This window comes from Camelus ferus, chromosome 3 (genome assembly GCF_009834535.1).
Source record: "Camelus ferus isolate YT-003-E chromosome 3, BCGSAC_Cfer_1.0, whole genome shotgun sequence".
NCBI lineage: Eukaryota > Metazoa > Chordata > Mammalia > Artiodactyla > Camelidae > Camelus > Camelus ferus.
Window position 1 is genome coordinate 15,394,489 of NC_045698.1, and position 13,600 is coordinate 15,408,088.

The following is a 13,600-nucleotide window of genomic DNA, read 5'->3' on the forward strand; positions in this document are numbered from 1 at the left end:
AAAAAAGATCTAATGAGTTAATAGTAAAAAGAAAAAATAAACTTTGGAAATTACTGTTTTGGAATATAAAAAACCTTGAAAATATGTTGTATTTATCTTCGAAATGTGAATGATTAGTTAAGTGTATGACATAGATCCATAATAAATGTTGAATAAAATTTATTGTGATTTTACTTCAAAAATATAAAGACGGCTGTTCTCAAATAAATTACTTGCTTTACTCTTTTATTTTAATTCCTTTTATTATAAAACAGCACACAAAATATTAAATAAAATTTAAAACAAGAAATAAAATCATCCAAACAAAGCAAATCCTTTGATCTTTGTGTTTTTGCTACAGTTTTAGTATAAGTACTTTAAACACAGTTGTAATCAAATTGTACATATAATTTGGGGTTTACTTAATCTCCATTTTCTATACTACAGCAGGTCTCTTTTTTTGCTATTATTTTTCCACAGTTTGTGTCAATATAATATAATGCCCCAATCTCCCCTTTGAATTTTTGTCTCCACATCACTTATTATCAAATATGTCTAATTTTCTAAACTATAAACAGCTTTGCATCAGAGTTATTCATTTCTACCACATAATTAGAACCTACAGGCACCAGGTATACTATTAAACACACAAGTTTAATGTTGCAAGTTGGTCAAACTCTAGCACTGGGATATTCTTTTGCAACCAGATCCCTGACTTTCGTATTCATAAAGAATACTATCTATATTTATCAATGCATTTCTGAAGGGCCTGGGGAATAAAGTAAATTAGTAAAATACTCATGCTAGAAAAATACCACTATTCACACCCTATAAATAATCAGTATGTTCAAAAAATACCCCTTGTGAGAACTGTGACTCAGAATGCAATCCCTAACTAAATGGTCCATCTGCTTTGTAGCTTCAGTTAATGTTTCCCATATGGTCATGCTGGCCAGTACAGCTAGATCTTCTGCATTTTTATATCTTATTTTTTCTGTTACATGGTACAAAATTTTAAATTCTGTGTGAATTCTCCAAATTGTTAAGTGTTGGCAAAGACTTATTAAAGCCTTATGTCATAGACCAAATAAAATATGTCGTTTTTGAGAGCGCTGATATAGAGTAGTAGTTTCCTGTAATAGTACACCTTTCATTTATAACATGCTGGTTTTAATACCAAACTTAGAAAAACTGCAAATTTTATTGTAAGCATTCTGGTCAGTCTCTCTTATTTTACACACTGATACAGAAATCCAAAAATTTTAGCTGATTTACCTCGAAGTGGCATGACTGGAAAACCACAGTTGTCATCAGTACCAAGAATGCTTTTTCTCTCCCTCTCTAAATTTTTTAAAATGTTAAACAATTTCAAAGGATTAAAAAAAAAAAAGCTTTCATTTTGTATTATATTAGTAACTATAATAAAATAAAATTTAGATTCCATGTCCCTTTTTTCCTAATCACATGGTATTTTAAATTAACCAGTATTTTAGGAAAATAACAAAACAAAATGAAAAAAATACTAAATTTCATAAAACAACTTTTTCATTGTATCAACAGTTTACTGTGGAGTTGACAGAATGCTTTCAACACTCGCATATATAATGTAATATTTATCTATTAATGCAGCTAAAGCCAATATTTAGTATCATGAACTGAGAAAGCTCTAAAGAGGCACATAAAGTTTGATTAGAATCTCTGCCTCTCACTGTCTGACAAAGGACAAATTATTTACCTTGTCTAATCTAAAATTTCTCTATCCATAAGGAAGTCCTAAAAGCCCAATTCATGCTCTTTTTAGAAAAACAGAAAATTTGTAGTGTCGTCACAAAATAAGTAAACCAAAGGTATTCCTGGCTTCTGATAAATCTAGCTAGAAACTCAAAAAATGGCACTAAGATTCAACTGTGCTTCTCTATCTCTGCTGGGCTCTCTTTGTTGGTTCAGTGAGTAGGCAATTTCATGCTTCCTTGTGACCACATGACTATATCCAAGTTTATATACTATATAAAACTCGAGTAAAAATTTTTTTCAAAAATTCTAACAAGTCTTAGAATAGATTTGTTCATATGTTTAGTCTTGTTCCCACACTTCCTGTTACACCAATCTGCATGAGAAGGAGCTCTCCCCAGCTGGTCACGACTGGAAGGTATGGCCATCACTAAAGTGGGATATTGTCAGCAACACCTGAACCAGTGAACAAAGAGCATGGAAAGAGGAGGTCATGAGCAAAGCCCAGCAAATTCTTGAGAAGAGGAAATGGATCTGAGGCAATAAAACAAACATACAGTCACTTCAACATTAAACATTTTTTGAAAATATTATGTAAGTAATGTTATATGACAGTATTAAGAAACTAGTCATTCCTGTTTAAATCGTAGGTAATTCTGAATGTGAGATTACCATCTATAATTACCAGGGAGAGCAGATGTACATGTGTGCATCTATATATAAGTGAAATTTAAAATAATACAAAGAAATATATTCAGCATTGGCTTAATAGAAACTAAGAAATGAATTTTTTGTCATTTTTAAACTAAAATTTATGTTTAAATCAATTTTGAGGACAGAGAAGTATGTATGAAAAGAAATAATTCTTTACAACCATGTGATGTCAATGGGTAAAAACAAAAAGCTGTAAAATTTAACATTTCTATCATAAAAAGAGGCCTATCAAATAAATATCTACATGATACATTTCCTTTGTATTTTATCTACTCATTTTGAGTTTCATTTTAATTTGGAAAATTATAGTGGATATTTAAATTTGACTATTTTGTTATGTAGGAGTTTAAACAAGATTTAGAATTTTAATGAAAGCTCCAAGTCCTTAATTATTACCTGACACAATCCTGCCATTTCTCCAGATGTTCCAGTCTTCAATTACACATTTTACTCCTGACTTGCTTTTAAATATGTTGACTGTGAGTAAATAGAAAAATGCATTCTGTCTTTTGAAAATAATAATCAAAATTAAAAACATGTTATATTAATATAATATTTATTTATAATTTTGTTACATTTTATACAATTCTCTAAGCTAAATAATTCATGAATATTTTAAACAGAATAAATGAAAGTTAAGTAATCAGATTATTTTGTGCAAAGATCACTTTTAATCAGCTTCAATTGCATTCATTAGTAGTTGCACTATATGTATACACATACGTAATTCAAGTAATGCATGTATTTGGGGTTCAAACTCCTGTTTGCAAAATAACATTATCATTTTATGAATAACATCATTATCTAGTATGTGATTTTAAAATTATTTCCAATTATCTAAATGGAAATGTAAATTTGAAAGGTGCAAAACTGTCTGTGAAATGGATTACCTCCTGGATAAATTATTTTGATTAACAGTGATTGTTTTCTTAACTTCTCAGCTGACCTTATATTATTCTAATTTATTATATGGAAATTAACATATGTAAATTTAATAAAAATTTGCAGTAGTAATCAATATATTTATTATCTCTGTACATTTTTCTAGTTTCATAGCTTCTTAAACTGATGGTTAGAATTTAATACATGCATAAGATACTATTCTATGTTCCTTGATGCTTTTCTTTCTCTATTTTGCAACTATTTATTGAAAAATTGCTATATAACATATTTAATTCTATTTTATAAAAATTTTCCTTTGTGAACTAAGACCTAAATAAGCACGTGCCTAATTGCCATATTCCCTCTCTTTTCTTCTGCCATGTCCTTGAATTTTTAGGCAATGATAAATTATGTGTGTGACTCAGATGGAGTCCATCATATTCAGTTAGTAATAATCCATCACAAAGCTCAGGTAACAAGAAACATGCAGAAATAATTCTGATCATTAATGTCAAATTATAAGGCTTTACTTTGTAAAAATGGGAAGATAATTTAATTTCTACCTCTCTCAATGTTATCTGAAAGTTATAGTCTAATCAGTTTATTTGCTGGGTAGTGATATTTAGAGACAGATTTTACATATTTGCTACCAAATATATATACATATATATACACAATTTCTATATGATGTGCCTTTATTATCTGTGTGTAAGTGTCTGTGTAATAGGTGGATTTGCAAAATAAAATAAATCTATGCCATTATATCCTAAATTCATAGGAAGAGATGATTTGCTCTGCCACCAAAGAAGAAAGAAGTAAAGAAATATCAGAGCATACTGGAAGAAACTTTGCTTTTTGCTTTTCATATCTACAGCCAATATTGAAAAATCACTATTTAAGATTTGCCTTTAAACTGATATTATTTAATGGTGTTACAAATTTAATTTTGGTGGTACTCTAATATGGACTGATGTTTGCCCCCCCCCCAGATTCTTATACTGAAGCTCTAACCCCCAGTGTGGCTGAAGTTGAAGATGGGGCTGCAATGAAGTAATTAAGGTTAAATGAGGTCTTAGGAGTGGAACCCTGATCTGATGGATTAGTATCTTTATAAGATAGCATACCAGAGAGCCTCCCTCCTCTCTCTCATTCTCTCTCTCTCTCTGCACATCTGCACACAGGCACTGTAGGAAGGCTGTGTGAAGTCATAACCACAAGCACAAGCCAGGAGGACAGCCCTCACCAAAAACTAACTCGAACTGCATTGGCTGGATTCTATCCTCCAGAACTATAAGAAAATAGATTTCTGTTGTGTTAAGCCACCCAGTTTGTGGTACTTTGTTACGCCATCCTGAGCAGACTGATACATAGTTTTAATGCCACTGTGTTCTAGTAATATTTTTGTTAGCATAATATTAAATCAAATGAAAAGGCAAGAGTTTGTTACGTAAAATTTAGCCAAGATGTAATGAAAACTTGTGCCAAAACAGTTACAGGAAAAAGCAGAGGAAGGGGCAGGTATATTAAGAACATAGATATCTACACAATTTGTTACTGGATTTGAAGTGGAAGTTACTGGATATGAAGTGAAGTCATAATGCTTGTGGGTATGAGATGGTATACGAACCACCCTCAAAAAGAAGAGAAGGCAGAGAAGGCTCATAAAAAATATGTTTAATTGTGTAATTGTGCCATGTTTCTGGATTAATCTTTCTGGATCCTATTTAAGGCCAACTCCTTCACCCATGCACAGGATTGATTCTCTGTTACTTGTTCAGAAGCTTTACTCCAGAGACTTGATATTTCAGTCATGGTAGAGTGGGTGGTACTAGACTAGCTCTCCTCCCCTTAACTACTATACACAAGACAAAATGTGTGAAATAGCTATTTTTGGTTATAGGAGAAAAAAGCAGCACATGATGTGATTCCCCTGCTGGAAGGAAAAATAAAAAGGCTGGCTGTTGCATCACCCAGGATTTTTGCTTGGAAGCTCGTTCAGGACTAGGGCACAGTGAAGAGGAACACGGAGGTCAGAGAATGGAAATAGGTGAAATTTGTGTGATCCAGGGTACCAGATAAAAGGTAGTTGAGAGAAAGTGATTTCCAGAAATCTGCAAAGGAATCCCATTCTACGAGGGACAGAATACAAAACTGCATGCACAGATTGACTTTATAGAGCCAGTCAAGGAATTGCCATTGGGTAACTTTCAACTGTAGAGCCAGCAGAGCTCATATAAGGCTAAGAAATATTTGAGTTCTAATAGGACAAAATTAAGAAACACTTGGAAGCATCATAGGCTTTCAGTAGAGACCCCTGAAATTATCTGGGTTAAGAATCATACTGTTTTAGTCCTAGAGTAAAGGCTGATCTATGCCTGCTCTAACAGCATGTACACATGAGCATCAAATACATCTGATCTATCTGCAAGTAAATTAAATATATAATCAAATAAAACACAACGTTCTATTAAGGAAGATGACAAAATCTAAACATAGAAAATAAAATATCCACAAGATTTAGCGAACAAGTAAAATGACTAAAGTTGTAAAAGTGTGAGAAAATCTGACTCATAATCAAGAGACAGACCAGACAATAGGCACAGGTCCAGAAATGATAGATATGGTGAAGTTTGCAAAAGAAGGGGGAAGTTGAAAATGAAAGAAAAAAGTTGAAAGTGCAAAATGAACAGACCTTCTGTGACTTGTGAGACAAAAGTATTTTGCTCATTAAATTTGTAACTGAAGTCTCAGACAATGAAGGAAGAAGAGTAGTAACAGTATAAAATAATACTTCAGATATTTTTTTAGGAGTTTCTCCTGCAATTAATCATGAACTTAACTTGTAACCCACTATTTCCATTTCTAGTTACTAACCCAAGACAAATTAAAAGAACACAAATAGGTTTTCAAATAATGTTCATAACAGTTTTATTAATACCCTTCAACTAGAAACCACCCAAATTTTCAACAACTGGAAATGAATACCAATTGTCAAATATTTATTAAATGTAACATCCTTCCCTTACTTGGTCTACAGTAACAATCTGTAATTATTTGCCCTGATTCTAAACTTTCTTTATATTTTCTTTAGGCCAGCCAGAGTAAAGTTTCCAAATGTCAATTCCCCAATGAAAACTTTTCATTTTATCTTTGCTTCCCATCACACTGAAAATACCATTGAAAATTTAGTCATAATACAGTGGTTATAACTGATTTGGCACTGGGCTCACCAGTCTGAATGCATCCCCTGCTCATTGCTTATTGCTGATAAGGCATTAAAATGGAACCTACGACATCAAGTACATTTTCTTTATAGATGCTAAAACAATAGTGCGTAATCCAAGTTATTAACATTCTAGTGTTCACAAGCTATTATTTACTTACCTCAATTACTCACTAGTTTTATTCACTTTGGAAATTTTTTAAAATGTAAATATTAAAGATATTTTCAAATTTGATTTCTATTTTAACAGAACATATAACTCTTTTTAGTTTTCTACAGCTGCTATAAGAAATCAACCAAATTGGGCCAATTCAATTAACAGTAATTTACACTTCAGAGTTCTTACCGCCACAAGTCCAAAATTAGTTTCCACAGGCCAAAATTAAGGTGCAGTCACTTCCTCCGGAGACTCCAGCGGAGAATCTGTTTCCTTCCTCTTCTGAATTCTGGCTGTTTCTGGAATTTCTTTGCTTGTGGCTGTATCCTTCCAATCTTGCAGGTTGGCACCTTCCACTCTTACTCACTTCTGTCTTCACATAGTGTCCTCCTCTGTATTTTTCAGATCTCCAACTTTCTTTCTTTGGTAAAGATAAACATCATTGCATTTAGGGCCCACTCAGATAATCCAAGATCATCTCCCCATCCTCAACTTTATCTTCTCTGCAAAAATTTTTTTTCCAAATAAGATGACATTTACAGGTTCCATGGATTCACCTATGAATATCTTTAGGGGAAACTGTTTTTTTTTTTTTTTTTTAGTTTACCATAATAATTAAGAAGTAATTTATCAAACATACTAATATTGACATCTGTAAATATATGTGCTATGTATATTATAACATCCAGGAGATTTTTTTTTTTTTTACTACTGCAATTAACTCAAACACTATTCTACAACTTTCAAATTATTGCCAAAAGTGAGAAATGTATTTATTTCATTGAAGCTTAACATGTATTTCTTGTTCTACTGAGTGAACCATTGAATTCTTTCTATATCTTTGTCATACACTGTACTTAGTTACTTAGGCAGGAAACAAATGAACACAATAGTACAAAGGGAATTTAGAAAGCTGTGGGATGAAATAAGACAATTACTATGAAGCTGTATGTATAAAGTGCTGTGCAGATGTTATTTTTCAATTCCCAAATGGTGAAATCATGACACATGGTGAGGCCCACAGTCAATTTCTAGGGATTAAAATTAGGATGCAGACATCACTGAGTGTCTTTACTGCCACAGTTCTCCAAATTCATCTATTATAAAATCTTCTGCAGAGTGAGTATAAGTATTTCATATCATGTATCAGGGATCCAGCAGAATCATTTCTTGTTATTACAGAAAAGACTTGAAGTCCTTCAAAATATCCAGTATACTGGGGTCCACAACCCCATAACTAAAACTTTATTACTTTGCCTTAAGCTAAACAGGTGCTCTTATCCACCTTCTTAAAATTAAAAATGTCACTGAACAGAGTAATGTTTTCAATAAAAATATTTCCACCACAAAAGGGCTTCTCAGATAATCTTGACAAACAAGTAAAGAAATGCACAACGTAGGTGCGCAAGACTAAAGAGTTGCAGTGCAACCAGATATCATGCTTCCTTCACAGGCTAGCCAAGCAATTCCTTGTCTGAACATTCTGCTCAAAATTCACTGTTCTGTTTATGTTTTTCCAACCTACTGAAGTTTTGATTCAAGGAAAAGACAACAGTCAGCTGGTCATTTCATTAGTTCTTCTAAAATTTGATTTCTATTCTATTTATATATATATATATATATATAATAGTGAGATTGAAACAGAGAAGAACAAGACTGGCTCCACATTGGATCTCTTCCTTTAGCTCTGACCTTTGTGCTCTGTTGCCTGTGCTAAGTCATGCTGGGTTTGCACCTTTGTCAATCAGTAAATAGCTTGAAACTGCATGATAGCCCTTTCTCAAGGCTCTGTCTCTCAGGTTTGACCTTTAAATAGCACTTTTTCTTAATATAGAGATAGAGAGAGCACAGAAAATAAAATTTGCTCATTGAAAGTTTACAGGAACATTATGACCAGATCTGTGTGGAGAGCAGCAAGAACAAAGGATTATCACATCCTCTCCAGGGTCTGGTCCATCTCTTTTAACATAAAAGAAGCCTGAATTCTACCTTAGATAAGATGGTTCCTTGGCACACTACTTCACCATCTTCTTAGTCTGCTGGCTTTCCAAATAAAATCACTATTCCATGTTTCAACATCTACTCTCTCAATTTACTGGCCTGTTGTGCAGTGAGCAGATGAATGTGTACTTGGCTACTATTCATCCCATATTCTGAATGGAAGGCTTGCAAAAACTATATGTTATAAGTAAAAACAAAAGTGCAGGGCTAAAAATTAACTGAAAGTAGAAGACCATTCATTGTACAACTGTATAATTTATAATTAATGATTATGTTGCATGATGCTAACAATTTACTTTTTACAGATTCTAAAGAGATATAATATGCACAGAGGAAACCGTGTAATGGACCAATTCATCATGAGAATAAAGCATAGATTGACAATCTCCCTCTCTGAAGGCTCCAAACTTAGGAATGCCAGTTTTATATATTTATTTGACTTATACATATGTATTTGTGTGTGTCTATATATGTATGATTAAATATACATTTGATTATATATGTATATATTTGACTTAATTGTCTAGAAATCAGAGAATATGAAAGTTTTGATAATCTTTATTTCTCCACCTTATAGCATAATATCTAGACAAAGTAGATAATAAATATTTGCTATCTGAATAAATGTATTTTGAATAATAACAACAATAAAGTTGTCAGCTAATTTAATAAAGCGTTGAAAAAGTATAAAAAGTAATAAAATTGAAACCTTATTACATGGCTGTAGATCATTTTCAAAATGAACTTGGCATCTGGTTAGATAAGCAAACTCATTATTTTATACAACTACTGGGAGAATAGTCAATTTGCTGGTGCAGAGTGTAACAATTTACTATGAATCCTGAAACAAAATTATTTTTAAATGCCTTGGTGACATTTATTAAGTAATCACATGACCAGACCCTACCAGCTTGGAAAAGAAAGAGGGTTACATTAAAGCATGTCATTTCACCCTTTGTGGTAAATTAAAGAAATAGCAATTGGATATATATTAACTATGATGTGTTGTGGGGAGGGGTAAGTACACTTCTAAAATTATAGTAAATTTTTTCCTGAAATTCTTTATAATCTATCTGTCATTATTTATATAAACTCATAAGGAAACAGAATATAGGTATACAATTCTCCTGAGTGGTACGAATTAGATCCACAATTAATAATATTCCTTAAAAGAATGAATGAATGAAGGCCCCCAAGAGAGTGTAACTACGTGTTTTTGTTTTTGTTTTTTACTTAAAGTGACTTGAAAAACTTTATAATAAGCAGAAGAAAACAAAAGATAAATAAATCACTTTGTATAAAGAAAAAGGATTCTTGAAAGAATCATCCCTCAAATTCCAAAACATATTTAGGTCACAAATACTTTGCTCTGGTGCGAGGACTGCGTAACTTACTTTAGTGAACATTGTGTAAATACTCCCGAAAAGATAAGAGAAAAGGGAAGAAAAATGGGTGAAATGTAACTAGGAGTTAAATCTATAAATAAATAAGCAACAAGGATATATTGTACAGCACAGTGACACACAGCCATTATTTTGCAATAACTTTAAAGGGAGTGTCATCTCTTAAAAATACTGAATCACTATGTTGTATGTGTGAAACTAATATAATATTGTAAATCAACTGGACTTCAATTAAAAAAAGTTACTCTATAAAGTTGGAAGCGTGATTTTCTGCTGAGATATGTAAGAAGAAGAGTGGTGTGTGGCAGTGATTGGAAATGAACCTAGCAGATAATTTTAAAACAACTTCTATACAGAATGGAAAATGAAATAGACTAGAGATAAGTAAAAGATTATCAGGCTTAGGGATGTCAAGGGGAGACAGAGACATGCTATGGAAAGAGCTTAACCACTGAAGTCAGTCTAACAAATGTCCATATCAGGCTTCTGAAAATTATTAGCTTTGAGACCATGGGAAATTATATAACTTCTCAATGCCTCAATTTTCACATTTGAAAAAAAACTAACGGTTTAAATGTTATTACTAAGAAATTGAAGAAAATGCATTTTCCTTTTGAGTGAACTTCAAGGTGAAACGTGACGTGTGTGTTGCAATAACAAAAAAGGTTTACTTTTCCAATATACTGATTTTCTTTAAGATTAGAGTTCTCTTGATAGAAAGGTCCACTTTAAGAGGCAAGCATCTTTAATACTGAACTGAGCAGACATAAGAGCATGTATATTTATTTCCGTTTATGTGGAAATAGTTCTTTACCAGGTATAAAATTGGAAGGTTTTAGAGCCATCATTGTTTTTGTTGCTGCTGTTTTTACTTGGTTTTACTTCTGTCTTCAGAACTGTCACTTAAGAGCGATGTGACTCCCAGTGTGTTGTTTGAGCAGGTTGAGAATCTGTATTTGCTTTGTGAAATGAGTGGTAATAATTTCACAGGGGTTGTGCAGATGAAAATGAAAGATACGAAAACATATAGCTGCGATTGAAACATATTATGTTACCACTAAATGTTTATTTAAACCTTCTTCCAGTATTAAAAAATTATATGCCTGTATATCAGAAAATAAGAATAGGACTAATCTCTAAATATACTTTTTCTTAATTTATAAACTATACTATTGTTTCTATATTAGGTTACCCTAAGCTTTGTATATTATTCATATTACTTACATGCATGCAAGATTCTACTCCTAGAAGAGCAAATTCTCTGAGCCAAAAGATAACATCCTGGCAAGAACAAAAGATTTAAGCATGTCTGTAATAGGCTTTCTGAACGTGACTTTACCTGGATAGTTTACAGACGCAATAATAAAACTGGATTTTAAGGGTTATTATTTTACATTTCATTTTTGTGTCCACAGCAGAAACACTCATAGGCTCAGCACCTGAAGTATTTTTATAATTTTATGTTGCATATGACCTTTTCACTGTTTCAAGAATTTAAGGGATGTTATAATAAATGCTCATTATAAACTATAATGAGGAAAGGCTGGAATTTTGCTTTGCTCATTCTTTGTGTCCATCAGTTTAATGACTTGTTAAGAAAAGGGACTTTTCTCACATTACCATCCTAAATGGGAACTTTGTATGCTATACTGTTGTAGTTGAGCAAATGTGTGTACAACAGTTACAAAATATCAAATTCTACCTTCATTTGATAACATTGTTGGGTTTAAGAAATGATAGATCATCATATATAATATTTTGAGCCAAATATATGTTTGTATACACACACACACACACACACACACACACAAGCAATCACATTTAAAAACACATGTGGCAAGAACACTAGAATGGAATGTTTACTGTATTTCATTTGTTTTTTTTAAGAGACTCTACAATTAAATTTTATTCTAGTTTATTTCAATTAAGTGAAAAATTGGCTCTTTATATTAGCTACATATTTTATATGGTGAAAAATATAACAATAACATATGAATGTATATATTAGCATGGAATAAGAAGTTTCCCATGCAACACATTTTAAAATTAAAAAAAAATAGATTGGAAAACACTGAAGAGACTAAAGTTAGAGTGATTTTTTTTTTAAAGCTATAACATTGGACAAATACTTTTGAAGATCACAGACATGAGACACAGTCTTACTAAAACACTGAGATTTAATCAGAGGATTATATAGAACTTTCCCCCTTTTCAACATCTTTGCACACAAAAGGACTCCAGTATAATGTTCTAAAACACCAATTAAAAGTCAGAGATTATGAGAGAGGATTAAGAACACACACAGTTATATTCTGCGTATACATGGGAATGACATTAAATCATAAAGACCCTGTGAGGGTAAAAGTAAAGGGAGAGATAACAGTACACTGTGCTAGTAACACTCAAGAGAAAACTGGAGTAGCTATATTCATTTCAGACAAAGCAGACTTCAGAACAAAGCAGAAGGAAGACCATTAGAGATGAAAAAAAAGGGGAATTTACCAGGCATAAAGAAGGAATCAACTCTCTAAGAAGACCTATAATCTTAAATATATATATAAGGCAAAAAATTGATAGAAATTAAAGGAGAGATAGAAAAAGCCTATAAAAAGACTCTTTATAAGATACTTCAGCATCTCTATGTCAGTAACTGAGAGAGAAGGAGGAGAAAAATCAGTAAAATATTCATTCTCTGAATGGCACTATCAGTCAACATTATCTAATTAACATTGTAGGCTACTCCACCAAAAGACAGTAGAATACGCATTCTTCTCAAGGTGATATGGAACAATCACTATGATAGACCTTCTTCTGTGCTATAAAACACACCTTAATAAATATTTCAAAATCACACAAAATTCCTCAACTCACACTGAGATTAAAGCAGAAATATAACTGAAAAGAAAAAACTTCCCTAAGTGTTTGGAAATTAAGCAACATTTTTTAAAATAACACATGCATTTAATATGTTTCCAGATAAATTAAATATATATTTTGGACTAAATCAAAATGAAAATACAGCTTTTCAAAATTTCAGAGATGCAATGACAAAAGTCTACAGAGGGAAATATGTGGCCTTAAATGCATACATTAGAAAAGAAGAAAGATCTAAAATAAGTAACCTCAGGCTCTATCTTGGAGAGCTAGGGAGAGAAGAGCAATTTAAGCTTAAAATGATTCAAAAAAAATAGTTGAAACTAGAACGGAAATCAATAAAATATGAAACAAGAATTAGAAAATTCAATAAAAACAAACCCTGGTTCTTTGAAAAGATCAATAAATTTGACAAAATTACAATGAGACTAACCAGGAAAAAGAAAGTGAGAAGATAACAAATGAATAATATAAGAAATGAAAAAAAGAGGGTCATCACCATGGATCCATAGATATCAAAATGATAATACGACTAATACTGTGAGCAAATCTATGCCCACAGATTTGACAATTTAGATATAATGGCTCAATTACATGAAACAACAGACTACCAGAACTCACACAACTCACACAAGG